A 13023-nucleotide genomic window follows, 5' to 3' on the forward strand; every position below is an offset into this window, starting at 1 on the left:
TAACTGACCACTTGCCCATGGCTGGTGAAGTCAAGTGACAAAACCAACTCTGCCTGGCTTCCTGCATGGTCCTTCCCAACCCACTCCCCACACTCTACCCAGCGAGCTCAGGAACCTTCTGGTAGCAGGTGGGGGGACAGTTCTCAGAAAGGTGCAACTCTTCCTTCCCTCCCAAGATGTTCTTATTGAACAGTCAGAAAGTATCCAGTAATATAGTTATTTTCACTGACAGCACAAAGTCCTGTGTTAAGTATTGGCAGGAAGGACTAACAACAACAGCAATAACTAATGTTTATTGAAGACTTGCTGTGTGCCTGCTTCTCTGCTCTAAGTGCTGTATATACAACATCTCAGAGACCCCTCACCATGACTCTATGAGACATGGTATTATTACTATTTTTTTTTTGGCCACACTGTATGGCATATGGGATCTTAGCTCCCCAGCCAGGGATCAAACCCGCCCTCCCTGCTTTGGGAGCATGGAGTCTTAACCACTGGACTGTCAGGGAAGTCTCGGAGACATGGTATTATTAAATCCAATTTACAGTTGGGAAGACAAAGAAAGGTAACTTGTCCCAGGTCCCACAGCTAGAAAGCATCAGAGCCAGGAGTGAGATCCAGGGCCATCATGCTTTGTGTAGGTTATCCGAGTGGAGGCTGACCTCAGAAACCAGCTTAAACAGTGTGGGTGTGAGAACGCAGACACACACACACACATCAATTTAGGAGGGGACAGGCGAAGCTGAGCCATGGTGTACAGAAGTCATCGGAATAATGCAGGATAGGTTAAGGAACAGATCCTGGCAGAGGTGGGTTCTGTGTCAGACCTTGAAGGAAGTGAGAGATACAGGCTATTCCCAATGTGTGGGACCCTGGGCAGAACTAATCTCTAACATAGTATTGAAGAATTGTTCCTGGAACGATGGGGTGGTGATAGCATGGTGGTGGAGATGGAGGTATTGGCGAGGAGAGCAGTGACGGGCGGCTGAAAATGACAGTGACATTTGAAATTAATTTATTTTTGGCTGTGATGGGTCTTTGGTGCTGCGCATGGGCTTTCTGTAGTTGCAGCGAGTGGGGACTACTCTCTAGCTGTGGTACTCAGGCTTCCCATTGCAGTGGCTTCTCCTGTTGCAGAGTGTGGGCTCTAGAATGCGTGGGCTTCAGTAGTTGAGGCTTTGGGGCTCTAGAGCGCACAGGGGCTTCGTAGTTTTGGCACATGGGCTTAGCTTCTCTGTGGCATGTGGGATCTTCCTGGGCCAGGGATCGAATCCATGTCTCCTGCATTGGTAGCTGGATTCTTAACCACTGGACCACCAGGGAAGCCCAGTGGAAGTGATTTTATAATAGAGGAAGTGATGGTGGGAAGGAGATGGAGGTGGTGGTGATGGAGGTGGTGGCAATGGAGATGGGAATGAAAGTAGTGATAGAAGCAAGGACAGAAATCCACTTCCTTTACACTTCTGTACATCCCTCTACACACACAGCCCTCTCTACTCTACACCAGCCATCACACATTCCTTAGCCTCACAGTGACCTTTGGGAGGGCATTTTTGTCTTCATTCTAGAAATGATGATGATGAGCCACAGACAAGTCACATTCTGCTTGCCCAAGGTCACAAGGCCAGGAAGCTGGCGCCAGGCTCTCTGCCTTCAGGGCTCCTCCCCGCTCGGAATGGGGTACTAGGGCAGCATTGTGATGTCCTGAGTGGGTGGCAAGGCAGGGGCCCTCCTGCGCTCCCCACATAGAGGCCTTGGCAGACCTCGGTTTGGGGGCGCAGGGAGGAGCAGGACTGGGTGCAGAGGAAGCCATTCTAATCCCAGGCCCATCACCACATGCTGTGACCTCTGCTGGTGGCAGCCAAGGCAGATGTCAGCTGCCAGGTGACAGCGGGCCGGCGAGGCAGAGCCAGCCTGGCGGGAGCCCCACACACACCAAAAGGATGAAGTCAGGGCTGGGAAATAATCCTGGAGTCAGAGGAAGGCTTGCTTTGGGGTGGCATTCCTGGAAAGTTCTGTTCCGATTGGCTTGAGGCTGGGTCTCAAGCCTTCCCAGTCAGGAGCGAGTTTATTAATAACCCCTGCCCTGCCCTCTGCCCTCTCCCTGGGCAGAAGTCAGAGCTTCCTGGGGCTTCTGGCCTCTTACTCCAGGGGTGGTGAGGCTCACTGTGGGTGCAGGCAGACCTAGGCTTTAGTTCTAGGCTTAGGGTACAAATGCCCTGCACCCCTAGACTGCGTTCCCCACATCCCCACAGCCCCAGGGCTCCTTTGCTTCAGCTACAGACTCTCAGGGCTTCGGAGAAATGGTGAACAGGGGTGGGTGGTGCACACAAGCACACAGGACTGCAGGAATGCATGGGTGCCTACGTGCCTGCTTGGGTATGCAGATGTAAGCATGTGATCGGGGTTAGAAGAGTGGTAATGGGCTCCCGAGGGTGCACACGTGCAAGGCTACATGTGGCTGGCCTGGAAGCATATAAACCGTGTCTCACTGAGGGGGTTCTGTGTGTGCCCTTGTGAGCCCTGGGTGATGGGTGTGGGCGGCAGGGGCAGATGACTGAGTGTGAGGGGTGCTAAGGGCCTTGTGAACAGGCCACCTCCCCCTAAGTGGGTCCCGCCTACAGCTCATTAGCACCTAAGACCTAAATTTACTGCCTCCACTTCCCCACCCACTGGCAGTGACCTCATTAGGCTCCTGCCCCTTCTCAGGTCAATGGGATGAAGGGGAGGGATGACTCCTTAATCTGCAACACAGGATCTCTGGGGGAGGAAGGGAAGTCCTAGGGGCAGGGCAGAGGGGAAACCAGGTACAGACCTTAATATAGTCACAGGGCAAGCCAGGAGGATGTCGGCTCCTATTACACCTGTCTCCTCCTCACCATCATATGACCCAGCTCCTGCTGGCAAGGTGTGGGCGGGTGAGAAACGCAGGTCCTGGGTGGTGCTGGGGGCCGCCCTGCATGCTGCCCTCCTGCACATCCTTAAATGACGCCCTTCTCCCAACCGGTCCTCCTGGCAAAGAGCAGGGTCCGGTTGGCCATTCTGCCTGGCTCTGACCCAGCTCAGCTGGGTGGTCCTGACTCCTCCCAGTGGGCCATGCCAGGAAGTGGGGGAGGGATGGAGAACTCTAGTGCTGACTCTGGGACAGTTGCCAAAGGAACAGGCTCTTCTGACCCATGCCCTCCCCTACTTTCTCCTTCACCCCCCTGATCCATGATCCCCAACTCTGGCACCCCTAAGGGCAGAGCTCTGAGCTGAGAGGTAAGAGCCAGCGTAAGCAGCAGCAGAAGGGCCGGGGCAGCAGCCCCTTCCCGCTACTCCAGGAGAGCAGTGTGTGTGCTGTGAGTTGGGTTCAAGGCAAGATCCTTCCCTAAATCCCTCCTTCGTAGAGACCCCTGAGCCCACACAGATGGCGACACAGTTGCACCCCCAGGGAGCCGGAGTCTGATGGAGCTATCATGCCAAATCCCCTCCGTTGAGCGTCCTGTGTGACCTTGGGAAAGTGCTCAACAGCTCGGAGCTTCGGTTTTCTTGTCTGTGAAATGACAACACTGCCACCCGCCCCAAAGATACTTTGTATATGCCTGGCAGAGAGCAAAAGCTACATGAAAAGATAGCTCTTCTTCTTCAATGTGGGATTTTTGTAGAAGAAATCACAACATTTGGTCTTTAATCTGAGAAACAGATTGCAGTGGGATCTCTGCACACCCATTCCCACCCAGAGATGGGTCAGCTACGGAGGGTCTGGGCTGTCAAGACACCGCAGGGCCTCCCCAGGCTCAAGGTTTATAGTCAAATATCCTGGTAAGTCAGCCACACAAAGGACCCCAGGCCCAAGGACAGCAGTGCAACAGGGGGACAACGCAGGTTCTGCAGCCACCCACCCCAGAAGATGCTATCCGATGCAGTGACTTCTGGTCATTGACTTCCCAGAAACCCAGTTGAAAAAAAAAAAATTATTGATTTGGCTGCACTGGGTCTTAGTTTCAGCATGCGAGGTCTTCAGTCTTCGTTGTGGCATGTGGGTTCTTTAGTTGCGGTAGGAGGGATATTTTTCTTTTAGTTGCAGCATGTGGGATCTAGTTCCCTGACCTGACCTGACCTGGCCCCCTGCATTGGGAGTGTGGAGTCTTAGCCACTGGACCACCAGGGAAGTCCCAACCCAGTTTTTTTAATTTACTTTTTTTTTTTAATTGAGGTATAAGATTCATGCCTCACATTAACAAACGTGACGGGTATTGCTTGGCGAACTTATGCATGTATGTGTGTATGCCCCTGTGACTACCACCCAGACCTAGCACGGAGTATTTCAGCCCCACGGGAGGCTCCCTCAAGCCCCTCCCAGTCAACACCGTCCCCTCAAGAGAGAGGTGACTGCTCTGACTTGTTTCACCACAGATTGGCTTTGCCTGTTCTTGAACCTCATGCAAAAGGACTCCTGGGGCACTCACTCTTTGTGTCTGGCCCAATTTATTGGACGTGAGGTCTGTGGGGGTCATCCACGTTGTTTCAGCAACTCTAGTTCTTTCTTTTTCATAGCTGAGTAGCCTCCCACTGACCAGCTCTGCTGCAACTGATTGATCTGTTCTGTGGATGGACGTTTGGTTGTTTGCAATATTTAATTCATAACATTAAAGCAGCCACAGCCTCCTTAGACACGTCTTTTGGTGCATATAACCATGGCTGCCCATTCTTGAGAACATATTTTAAAGGGAATGCCTTGTTAAGAACTCCAGGGAGGGAAGGAGGGATGAAACATAATTGCTCTCTTGCCTGGCACCATGAACTTTTTTGCATCCACTGGACCAGTCACAGGGGAAGAAGAACAGAGACAGAGCAGCCTCCAAGAGGGACTCTACCCACCTCGTCCCTGCGTCTAGAGCCACCGCGACTGTGTGAATGCATGATTGTGTTCATCTCCTAGGGCAGCCATAACGAACTACCACAGACTTGGTGGCTTAAAACAACACAGATTTATTCTCTCATAATTAAGAAGGCCAGGGAATTCCCTGGTGGCCCAGTGGTTAGGACTTGACACTCTCACTGCCAAGGGCCTGGGTTCAACCCTTGGTTGGGGAACAAAGATCCCCCAAGCTGCTCAGTGCAGCCAAAATAAAAAAAATAAAAGAGGTCACAGTCCCAAATCACCATGCTGGCAGGGCTGGTTGCTTCTGGAGACTCTAGGAAGAGTCGGTTCAGTGCCTCTCTCCCAGCTTCTAGTGGGTGCAGACAGTCCTTGGTGTTCCTCGGCTTGGAGCCACATCACTCCAGTCTCTGCCTACATCATCGTGTGACCTTCTTCCCTGTGGGTCTCCGTATTTCTGTGTCTACAAATCTCTCCTAAGAGGACACCAGTCATTGGATTAGGGGCCCACCCTTATCCAGTCAAATCTCATCTTGATTACATCTACAAAGACTTTGTTTCCAACTAAAGTCACCTTTGAAGGGACTGGGGACTAAGATGTCAATATGTCTTTTAGGAGGACAATTCAACCCACAATGGTGATTATGACTCTGCAAGTTTGTGTGTGGTGTACATGAGTGTGTGTGTCAATGTGGGTGTGAATAAGTGTAAGGGAGGAGTGAGAGTATATGTGTGAGTGTTTCTGGTTGTGCTTATGTGGCTGTGGACACACGTACAAAAGCATGTATGTATGTGTGCCCTGTGTCCATGGCTTGGACAACCTTCTGGAAGGGCTGAGAAACGTGGCAAGGTAGCGAGATAGCCACAGGCCTGGCTCCACGCTCCCAGCTGGGGCGGCCCCATGAGTCAAGAGGGCGGAAGAATGTGAGAGGCAAGGACAAGCCTGTTTGCTGAGCTGGGTACAGCCCGGGAGGTCGAGGCAGTGGCTCCAGGCAGCAGCGTGGTTCCCAGGTCCTCTTCCAGGAACGTTCCTAGAAGGCCCCTCCACCCAAGCACCCATCCCCAGAACCCCATTTGCCTGGATGGGGCGGTGCGGGCTGACTCATCCCCTCCCTGGGCTGGAAGCCAGCACTCAGCTACCTGTTGGGCCAGTCAAGTAGGGGCGGGGCAGTCAGTCAGCCCCTCCCAGGCCCTGCCCTCAGGCCAATCCGGAGCAGCGCCCCATCAGCCCCAACACATGACCAGGGCTGGACCCCAGGAAGTGAAGAAAGCCAGCGGTGAGCACATGGTCAGGTAAGGCCCCGGATGAAAGCTGCTTTTCTCCCCAGGGCAGCTCTGGTAGGCAAACCCACCACCCAGAGACAGGACATTTGGAGAGTCTCCTCAACAGTTATGTGGGCTGGGGGTCACCTCCTTTAAACTTCCCTACCAAGTTTAAACAGGGTCCTCATTATCCCCATCTTACAGAGGCAATCGCTGAGGCCCCAAGGAGTTAGACCATCTGCCTAAGATGCCACACATTTGTTTATATTTGTTGGAACTTTCTTATTCTCTCTGGAAATCCATCCCTGGCCCCCACCGCCAAACTCAGACCACAGCCGCTCCCACTTGCCCACTACATTCCCTTCCCACCCTTCCCCAGGAAGACCCCCGGCCCATGGGGTAGGATCCGTGGAGGGAGAGGGGCTGGTGGTGGTCTCTCATCCCACCTTCCTGGGCTCCTCTCTAGGGTCCCGGTTTTCGTTTTGGTGTGGTGGTGAGCTTGTTGTCTGTGAGGATGTCGGCTGGTTTGTGTGTACACAGGAGAAGGGGATGTGCGGCATACCTCCGGGTGGGTTTGCCTGCCTGGGACACCCGGGGGCATGGCTGCAGGCTGCATCTGCGAGTGTGCCCTGGTGCAGGTGTGTGAGCCGCTGTGGGGGTTCAGAAGAGCCTGCCCCCCACGTGTGTGGGTGTCCACAGGGTGCCGCCCCACCGCTTCCCACTTACCAGGTCACCGCCACCATACTCGGCAGAGCCCCCGGCCCAGGTGAGAGCCTGATGAAAACCGCCTGTGACTGGGGACAGGCACACCTGAGTCTCAGGCCCAGACCCGCTCACTCAGGAACTCAGGGCTGCGGTGCCCTTGAGCAGGCATCACCCCACCCAGACAGCAGCCGTGTTCTCACCCAATGGGATGGGGCGATTCGGGGTGGGGTGGGGGTGGGAGGGAGACCGCAGCATGGCTTCTCCCGCCCCTAGGAGCGCAGGGAGCTCCGGGCTCCCCAGATGAAAGGCTCAGTACCCCAGCGCTCGGTAGACTGTGGCGAGGGGCGGGGGTGGGGGGGGAGAAGGTCGTGCCAGGACTTGGCACAGACTACAAAGTGTGGGGGGCACCCCCCAGCACTCCCGCTGCCGGCTGGCAGGGGGAGGGGCTGTGACGTTCGGTGGCCTCATGCAGCCGGGAGGAAGTAGCTAATTGCTGACCTGATGACTGGGCAGCCTGAGGAGTGGGGTGATGATGCCACTCGCAGAAGCAGGCTCCCGGGATCAAGGAGGGGGCCCTGCAGGGACAGAGCAGGCCAGGCTGTGCTCTGCAAAGGCTGAGGTGGCTGCGGCCAAAGGAGCAGGGGGTGGGGGTGGTTGAGGCTGTGACCGTGGGAAACGGCTTCTCCCAGGCTTCCCTGAGCTTCAAGGGAAAAGAGTTCAGAGGCCCCGGGGGGGACAAGGGGATTTGGGAAGGGGCGACAGTGGGGGTGGAGGGGGAGGAGAGGGTGGCAGAGGCGTCCTCTTGTTTCCCCTCCACCTACGGTCCCCCCACCTTCCCTTCTGTCCCCACCCCCACCTTTGTCCCCTCCCTGGCCCCTGTGGCCCAGGTTGGTGAAGACGGAGATAGAGGTCTCTTTTCACCACAAGACCGCCAGGCACAAGCATCCTACGTGGCCATAACTACCGTGCTGAAGGCCAGAGCATCCAGGAGGTGTATGAGCCATCAGCCGTCCCCAAGGACAGGAACAGAGGGTGCTGTTACAGAGGACAGCACAGGCAAAGGCTGGGTGGTGGGGTTTGTGAGGCTGATGGACGACAGAGGCTTGGCAGCAGTGGTTTTGGGGAGAGAGGAGGGGTGCAGGGCCATTCTGCACTGAGTGCCACCCTGCCCCTTCCTGGCAGAAAACTGTGGGTAACCAGACTCAGATATTCTTCCACACGCTGGGCACAGCTTCTGCTGAGGCAGGGGGGGTCAGGACCAGTTCGAGAGCCACACTGAATAAAGACCCACCCTCCAAGTCCCCAGGTCCTTCAGCTCTAAAGAACCTGCAACCCTTAATGCCAAGAAACAGGACCCATCCAGCTGCAGTTCAGTCCTCTGGGCCCCCAGCGCCCCCTGTAGGCAGGACGCTACACCAGTAGGGGGAGGGGCCTCCACGTGCTGGGAAGAGAAAAGGAGACGAGACTTGCTCTCCAGGAGGTACGAAGACCCCACCTCAGGAACCTGCAGTGGGATAAAGGCACAAACGTTAACCTCAAAGCTCCAATCTGAAATTCAGCCTCTGTCCTCAGGAAGCTTCTACTGTGATGGAAATATACACACTACCATCAGAACTCCATTCAGAAAGGTGAAACACAGCATCTGGCTTCAGAAAACATACCATCCCAGGGTAGAGAGACACACAGCCCCACTGAATTTTTAGGAAGCCCCCAATCTATTGCAGACATATACTAGACATTTCAGTGATTCTAGGGCTGCTAGAAAAATGAATACAAGACGTAAAAAAAAAAAATGTCCAGTTAAATCTGAATTTCAGATAAACAATGACTTTAGTATAAGTATATCCCATATAATACATGGGGTAGACTTATACTTTAAAAAAGTATTCATTGTTTATTTGCAATTCAAATATAACTGGACTTCCTGTACTGTTATTTGCCAAAGCTGACAACCCCAGATGCCCCCAGTCCGAGGGCAGGAGGACACCCCCACCACACGCACACCCAGACATGGAAATGGAGGTAAACATGTGAGCGAGCTTCCTGCTCCTGGAGTAGTGAAGGAGGTGAGTCCTGGGGCGCCGGCTCGCAGCAGTTTAAAATTCCTTCCAGGCCAGATCCCTAATCCCCCGGTGCACAATGGCAGCCTTCTCCCCCGCCGCCCGCGCCCACGCCCTCCCCCGCGGGGCCGTGGCAGTGCCACCACGGGCCTCTTTAAGCCCCTTTGAAGCCGCCTGAGCCCCGCGCCGCGGGAGGCCCCGCCGCTATGCCAGCTATGCCAGCTATGTCCCCGGCCGCCGCCGGCCACCACCGCTCCCCCATTAATACTGGCTAATCTGGCTAATAAATAAACTCCCCTCCCAGCCTCAGCCCCCTGCTCGCTCCCCTCTAGCTCCCCTAGAATTGACTTCAGGGCTCTGCTGGAACACACGTCCTCAACTCCCTTCTCCCACTCCCTTCCTGATGTTTCTGACTTTTTTTTCCTCTCACTGGCCGGACTCTGGCCGAATTCGGGGGACCTCTGCCTCGCGCGATGCATCAGTATCTCCTTCAGTCCACCTGCGCGCAGGGAGCCTGCCACATGGCTGGGTGCAGGAGACCGGACTCGAAGCTGGGGAAAGAGCCGCAGGACCTAGGAGCGCCCCCTGGAGGGGGGGACGAGGCTCTGGCCACGCCCCTCGCTGCCCCGCCCCCCAGACCCCGCCCACTGTGTCCTCGGAAGTGGGGAAGCTCCTCCAGCAGCCCCGAACAGGTGGCTCCTCGCCCGGGGAAAGTGCCGGCCCCTCCCCGGGCAGGAGTCCCTTCTCCGCAGCCTTTGTCGTCCCCTGCGTCCCAACCCGGGCTTCCGCGAGTCTGACTCAGAGCCGAGCCCGCATCGCTTCACCTCCTCCAACACACCCGCAGCGCGCGGAAAAATTACAGTATTTCAGCGGCACTGCTAATGTGCTCTAATTACCCACCGCCGCTCTCTTCCGCGGCTCTCAGTGGCATTGGGCCAACGCGCCATAATTAGGCCGTCCCTCCCCGGTCCTGGAACACCGCCGTCACCTGTCCCCTGTCCCTCGCCCCCTGTCCCCAGGGGTGCTCGCCTCGGCCCCTCCCGCAGCCTCCTGCCGCCCTCCGGGACTGCACCTTGGTCCCAGGAGAGAGTTAGGAGACCCCACCTGGGATGGGGAGTGGGGAGGTGCAGGACTTGGAGACCTGACCCCAGGCCTGAAGGGGGCCCTCCCCTTCTGTAAGGCTACAGTCTTTGAGATCTCTGCTGGAAGGGACTGGGAGAGTGGGGAATGGGGCAGGACTCTCTCCATTGAGGTCTATTGGAAAGTTAACTGTTTGGGGCGGGGGTGGTTAGGGCGCCTGGGCAATAGTATCCCATTTTGCACATGAGGCTCAGAGAAGTAAAGCTCTTAGGGAAGGCCACCCAGCCAGAACTTCCAGATCAGCTCATTTAAAGAGTCGGACAGGCTCCTTCTCCTAACAGGGGAATTACATTTCTGTGAAGAAAGATGATATCCCCATCACAGACTGGGAGTATTGGCAGCCGACCAGCTGTGGCCTGTTGGTTGCAAGTGAGCTGGTGATGAGTGGCTCAAGTCTTTCATCCCAGGAAGGGTGGGAGGAGGCCCTGAAGACACAGAACCCAAGCCTGGTGGCCAGGACTTGAGGGGAGCAACTTGGCTGTCAGCCTCTTCATCCAAACCAGGCTCAAAACTCTCTTCTATCAGGAACTCTTTCCTGATGCCCAGGGGTTGCAAACTCATGGCCTTGGGCCAAGTTTAATCTTTAGTGAGATTTTGTTTGGCCTTCAGTGTGTATGTGGTTTTTATATTGAATGTAAGATCCTATGACAGTGCAGGCTGCCCTCCTCATTGGCAGAGACAAGTGTGGCCAGATTAAGTCCCCAAAGGCATTTGAGCTCTTGGCTTAGATCAGCCCACCTGGCCTGAGCCTTCACGTTTTCCCTCATCTTCTAGGATCTCAGTCTGCACTGCTGCCCCTTTGTAGCTTTTGCATGTTTCTCCATAAGCATGCCGAGATGAGTGTCCCTCCAGCCCCCTCTTTAGGCTCCCCACAGGTGGTGACTGCCTATATTTCTGAGAACCCCTCTGGCAGCCCCTTTTTTCATCTTGCATATCAGTCTCTGCCCTGGGCAGGCGCCACATCTTTTCCAGCAGGGGTGACGTGGTATTTTTCTGCCATCAGATTACAGGCTGCTTGAGGGCAGGATATTGACTCAGACTGGGATCTCACTGAGGGCTAAATGAATGGGTGCGGGAGTAGCACCTTCTATCATAGGGAGCTCCCTGAGGGCAGGGCCATGTCTCCCCTCAATCTAGAGCTCTTTGAAGGCATTGGATTTTCCCCTCAGATGAGGCTTTTGCACCCCATCCAACCCCTCTGGCTCTCAGCTGCTCCCAGGCATTCCTCCCAGGACACCGTTTGTCATGCTTTGATGAATGAAACCTACTAAGAATAACTCAGTCCTTGTAGTCTCTAAAGGACAGGGGTGTTGGGGGCGGCGGGGGAGCCAAGACTGGTGGTTGTGAGGGGCTAGAGAAGGAGGATGAACACAACTATTCATTCAGTAGCATTTTCGCAGGTGCCCATCATCCACTGGGAAGAGACTCAGGGTGGGGGTGCCACAAGCCCCCCTACGGTGCCATTCCTGCTGTTGCCAGTAGGGGGAGGTTCCACAGGACTCCTGAGATGGAAATGCCAGCCCCCTTCTTCCCAGCCCCGAAGTCATCACATCAGTGCCACCCAGCCCCCTCTATGCCTGCCACCAGCTTCCTCTGCCTGGAAGTCAGGTGCTTGGGGTGAAGGGCGGCTTCCACTAGGACAGGCATTGTGGCGAGGGGTGCCTTCATCTTCCTGAGGAGGACTGTCAGAGTGATCACCGTGGGGTGGGGGGGTAGGGAATGGAGAAGCAGTCTCAGAATGACAGGAGGGCATTTGGTGGTGGTGGTGTTTTTTTTTAGATAAGTTATTTATTAGTGGTGTTTTAACTTAGGGATGGGGCATGACTGACCCAGAAGATGAACCCCTGTCCCCGCCCCCACTCCACTCTTCCTTCCTCATCCCGCCCCTTTCCACTCCCAGACCTCAAGCCTCCAGTTCAGAACTGAGCGACCTTTCCAGGGCAACTGTTCTCCCACGCACTTCACAAGGGGCCCGAGGGGTGGAGAGGCTGTGACCTTAACGCGCTTCTTTGGACGAGGCCTTCCTGGCACTCGGCCCCCACCTGCCACCTCCTGAGAGGGACATTTCGGCCTGGTCTTGGCAAAAACACCAGCCTCTGAGCCAGGCAGCCTGGTATGGTACCAGCCCTGCCGACTCCACTGTGACCTTGAGAAGTCCTTTGCTCCCTGGGCCTCAGTTTCCCCATACCTAAAATGAGTTTGCTCTAGGTTTCATGCTTTTCAAAACTTTCTTTTTAAAAAATAATGGATCCTATTACTTACATAGTAACTTATGTGGAGTCTCCACTGGTAACATCGAAAAAGTTTGGAGTTCTGGGGTCAGAACAGGAGTGGGGGTCCAGAGCCCCAGGGTTCAATCCATCACACACATGTCCACCACAGGTGCACACACAGACACACACGTGTGCATGTAGAATGGCTCCAGGGCACTCCACAGAGTACACTTTACAAACCTCTGAACCCTGAAATCCCCTGAACAAACATTCTGGGGCCCTGCCACATCTGGGAGCTCCAGAACTGGGGATGAGGCTGGGAATGGGGGCCAGCCCGGTGTAGGGAGCAGGGCTGAGAGGTCCCAAGGTGGGGGTCGGGTTGGGGGCAGAGCCAGTAGGGGGAGTCCTTGTGATACCACGTAACACCACTGAGGCTGGGCAAGGGCCTAAGTCCAAAGCTGGGTTCATGCAAACCCTCTGAGCCAGATTCAAGTAGGCTTGTCTGGTGCTGGGTCCCCTCAGCTGAGGGGAGAAGAGGACTGGTAGGGACTGAGTGCTCTCCCAAGCAGGAGGGGCAGCAGGCATAGGAGGAGGGGGAAGCCTCTGGCAGCCTTTCTCTGGAATCCCTCTTGCCAGGCCCAGGATGAGGGCCAGAGTGGCATGGTCGGGGCTGAGCCCCAGGGAGCCCCAGTAGGGTAGCATTCCCCACTACAGGAGACACAAGGAGCCTCCCAGCACCCCCAAAGCTGGAAGTCTGAGGATTTGGTGACCAGCAAGA

At 55.4% G+C, this 13023-nt stretch overlaps 1 long non-coding RNA gene across 1 annotated transcript; it reads right to left on the reverse strand.

The window, feature by feature from the left end:
• Positions 1–4950: 4950 nt before the first annotated feature.
• Positions 4951–10998, reverse strand: LOC133236324 (uncharacterized). Its single transcript, XR_009732839.1, has 2 exons — positions 6854–10998; positions 4951–5340 (listed from the first exon to the last, which is right to left on the reverse strand). It is a non-coding gene; the product is annotated as an uncharacterized LOC133236324 (long non-coding RNA).
• Between the last annotated feature and the right edge of the window lie 2025 nt (positions 10999–13023).

This window comes from Bos javanicus, chromosome 23 (genome assembly GCF_032452875.1).
Source record: "Bos javanicus breed banteng chromosome 23, ARS-OSU_banteng_1.0, whole genome shotgun sequence".
Lineage (NCBI taxonomy): Eukaryota > Metazoa > Chordata > Mammalia > Artiodactyla > Bovidae > Bos > Bos javanicus.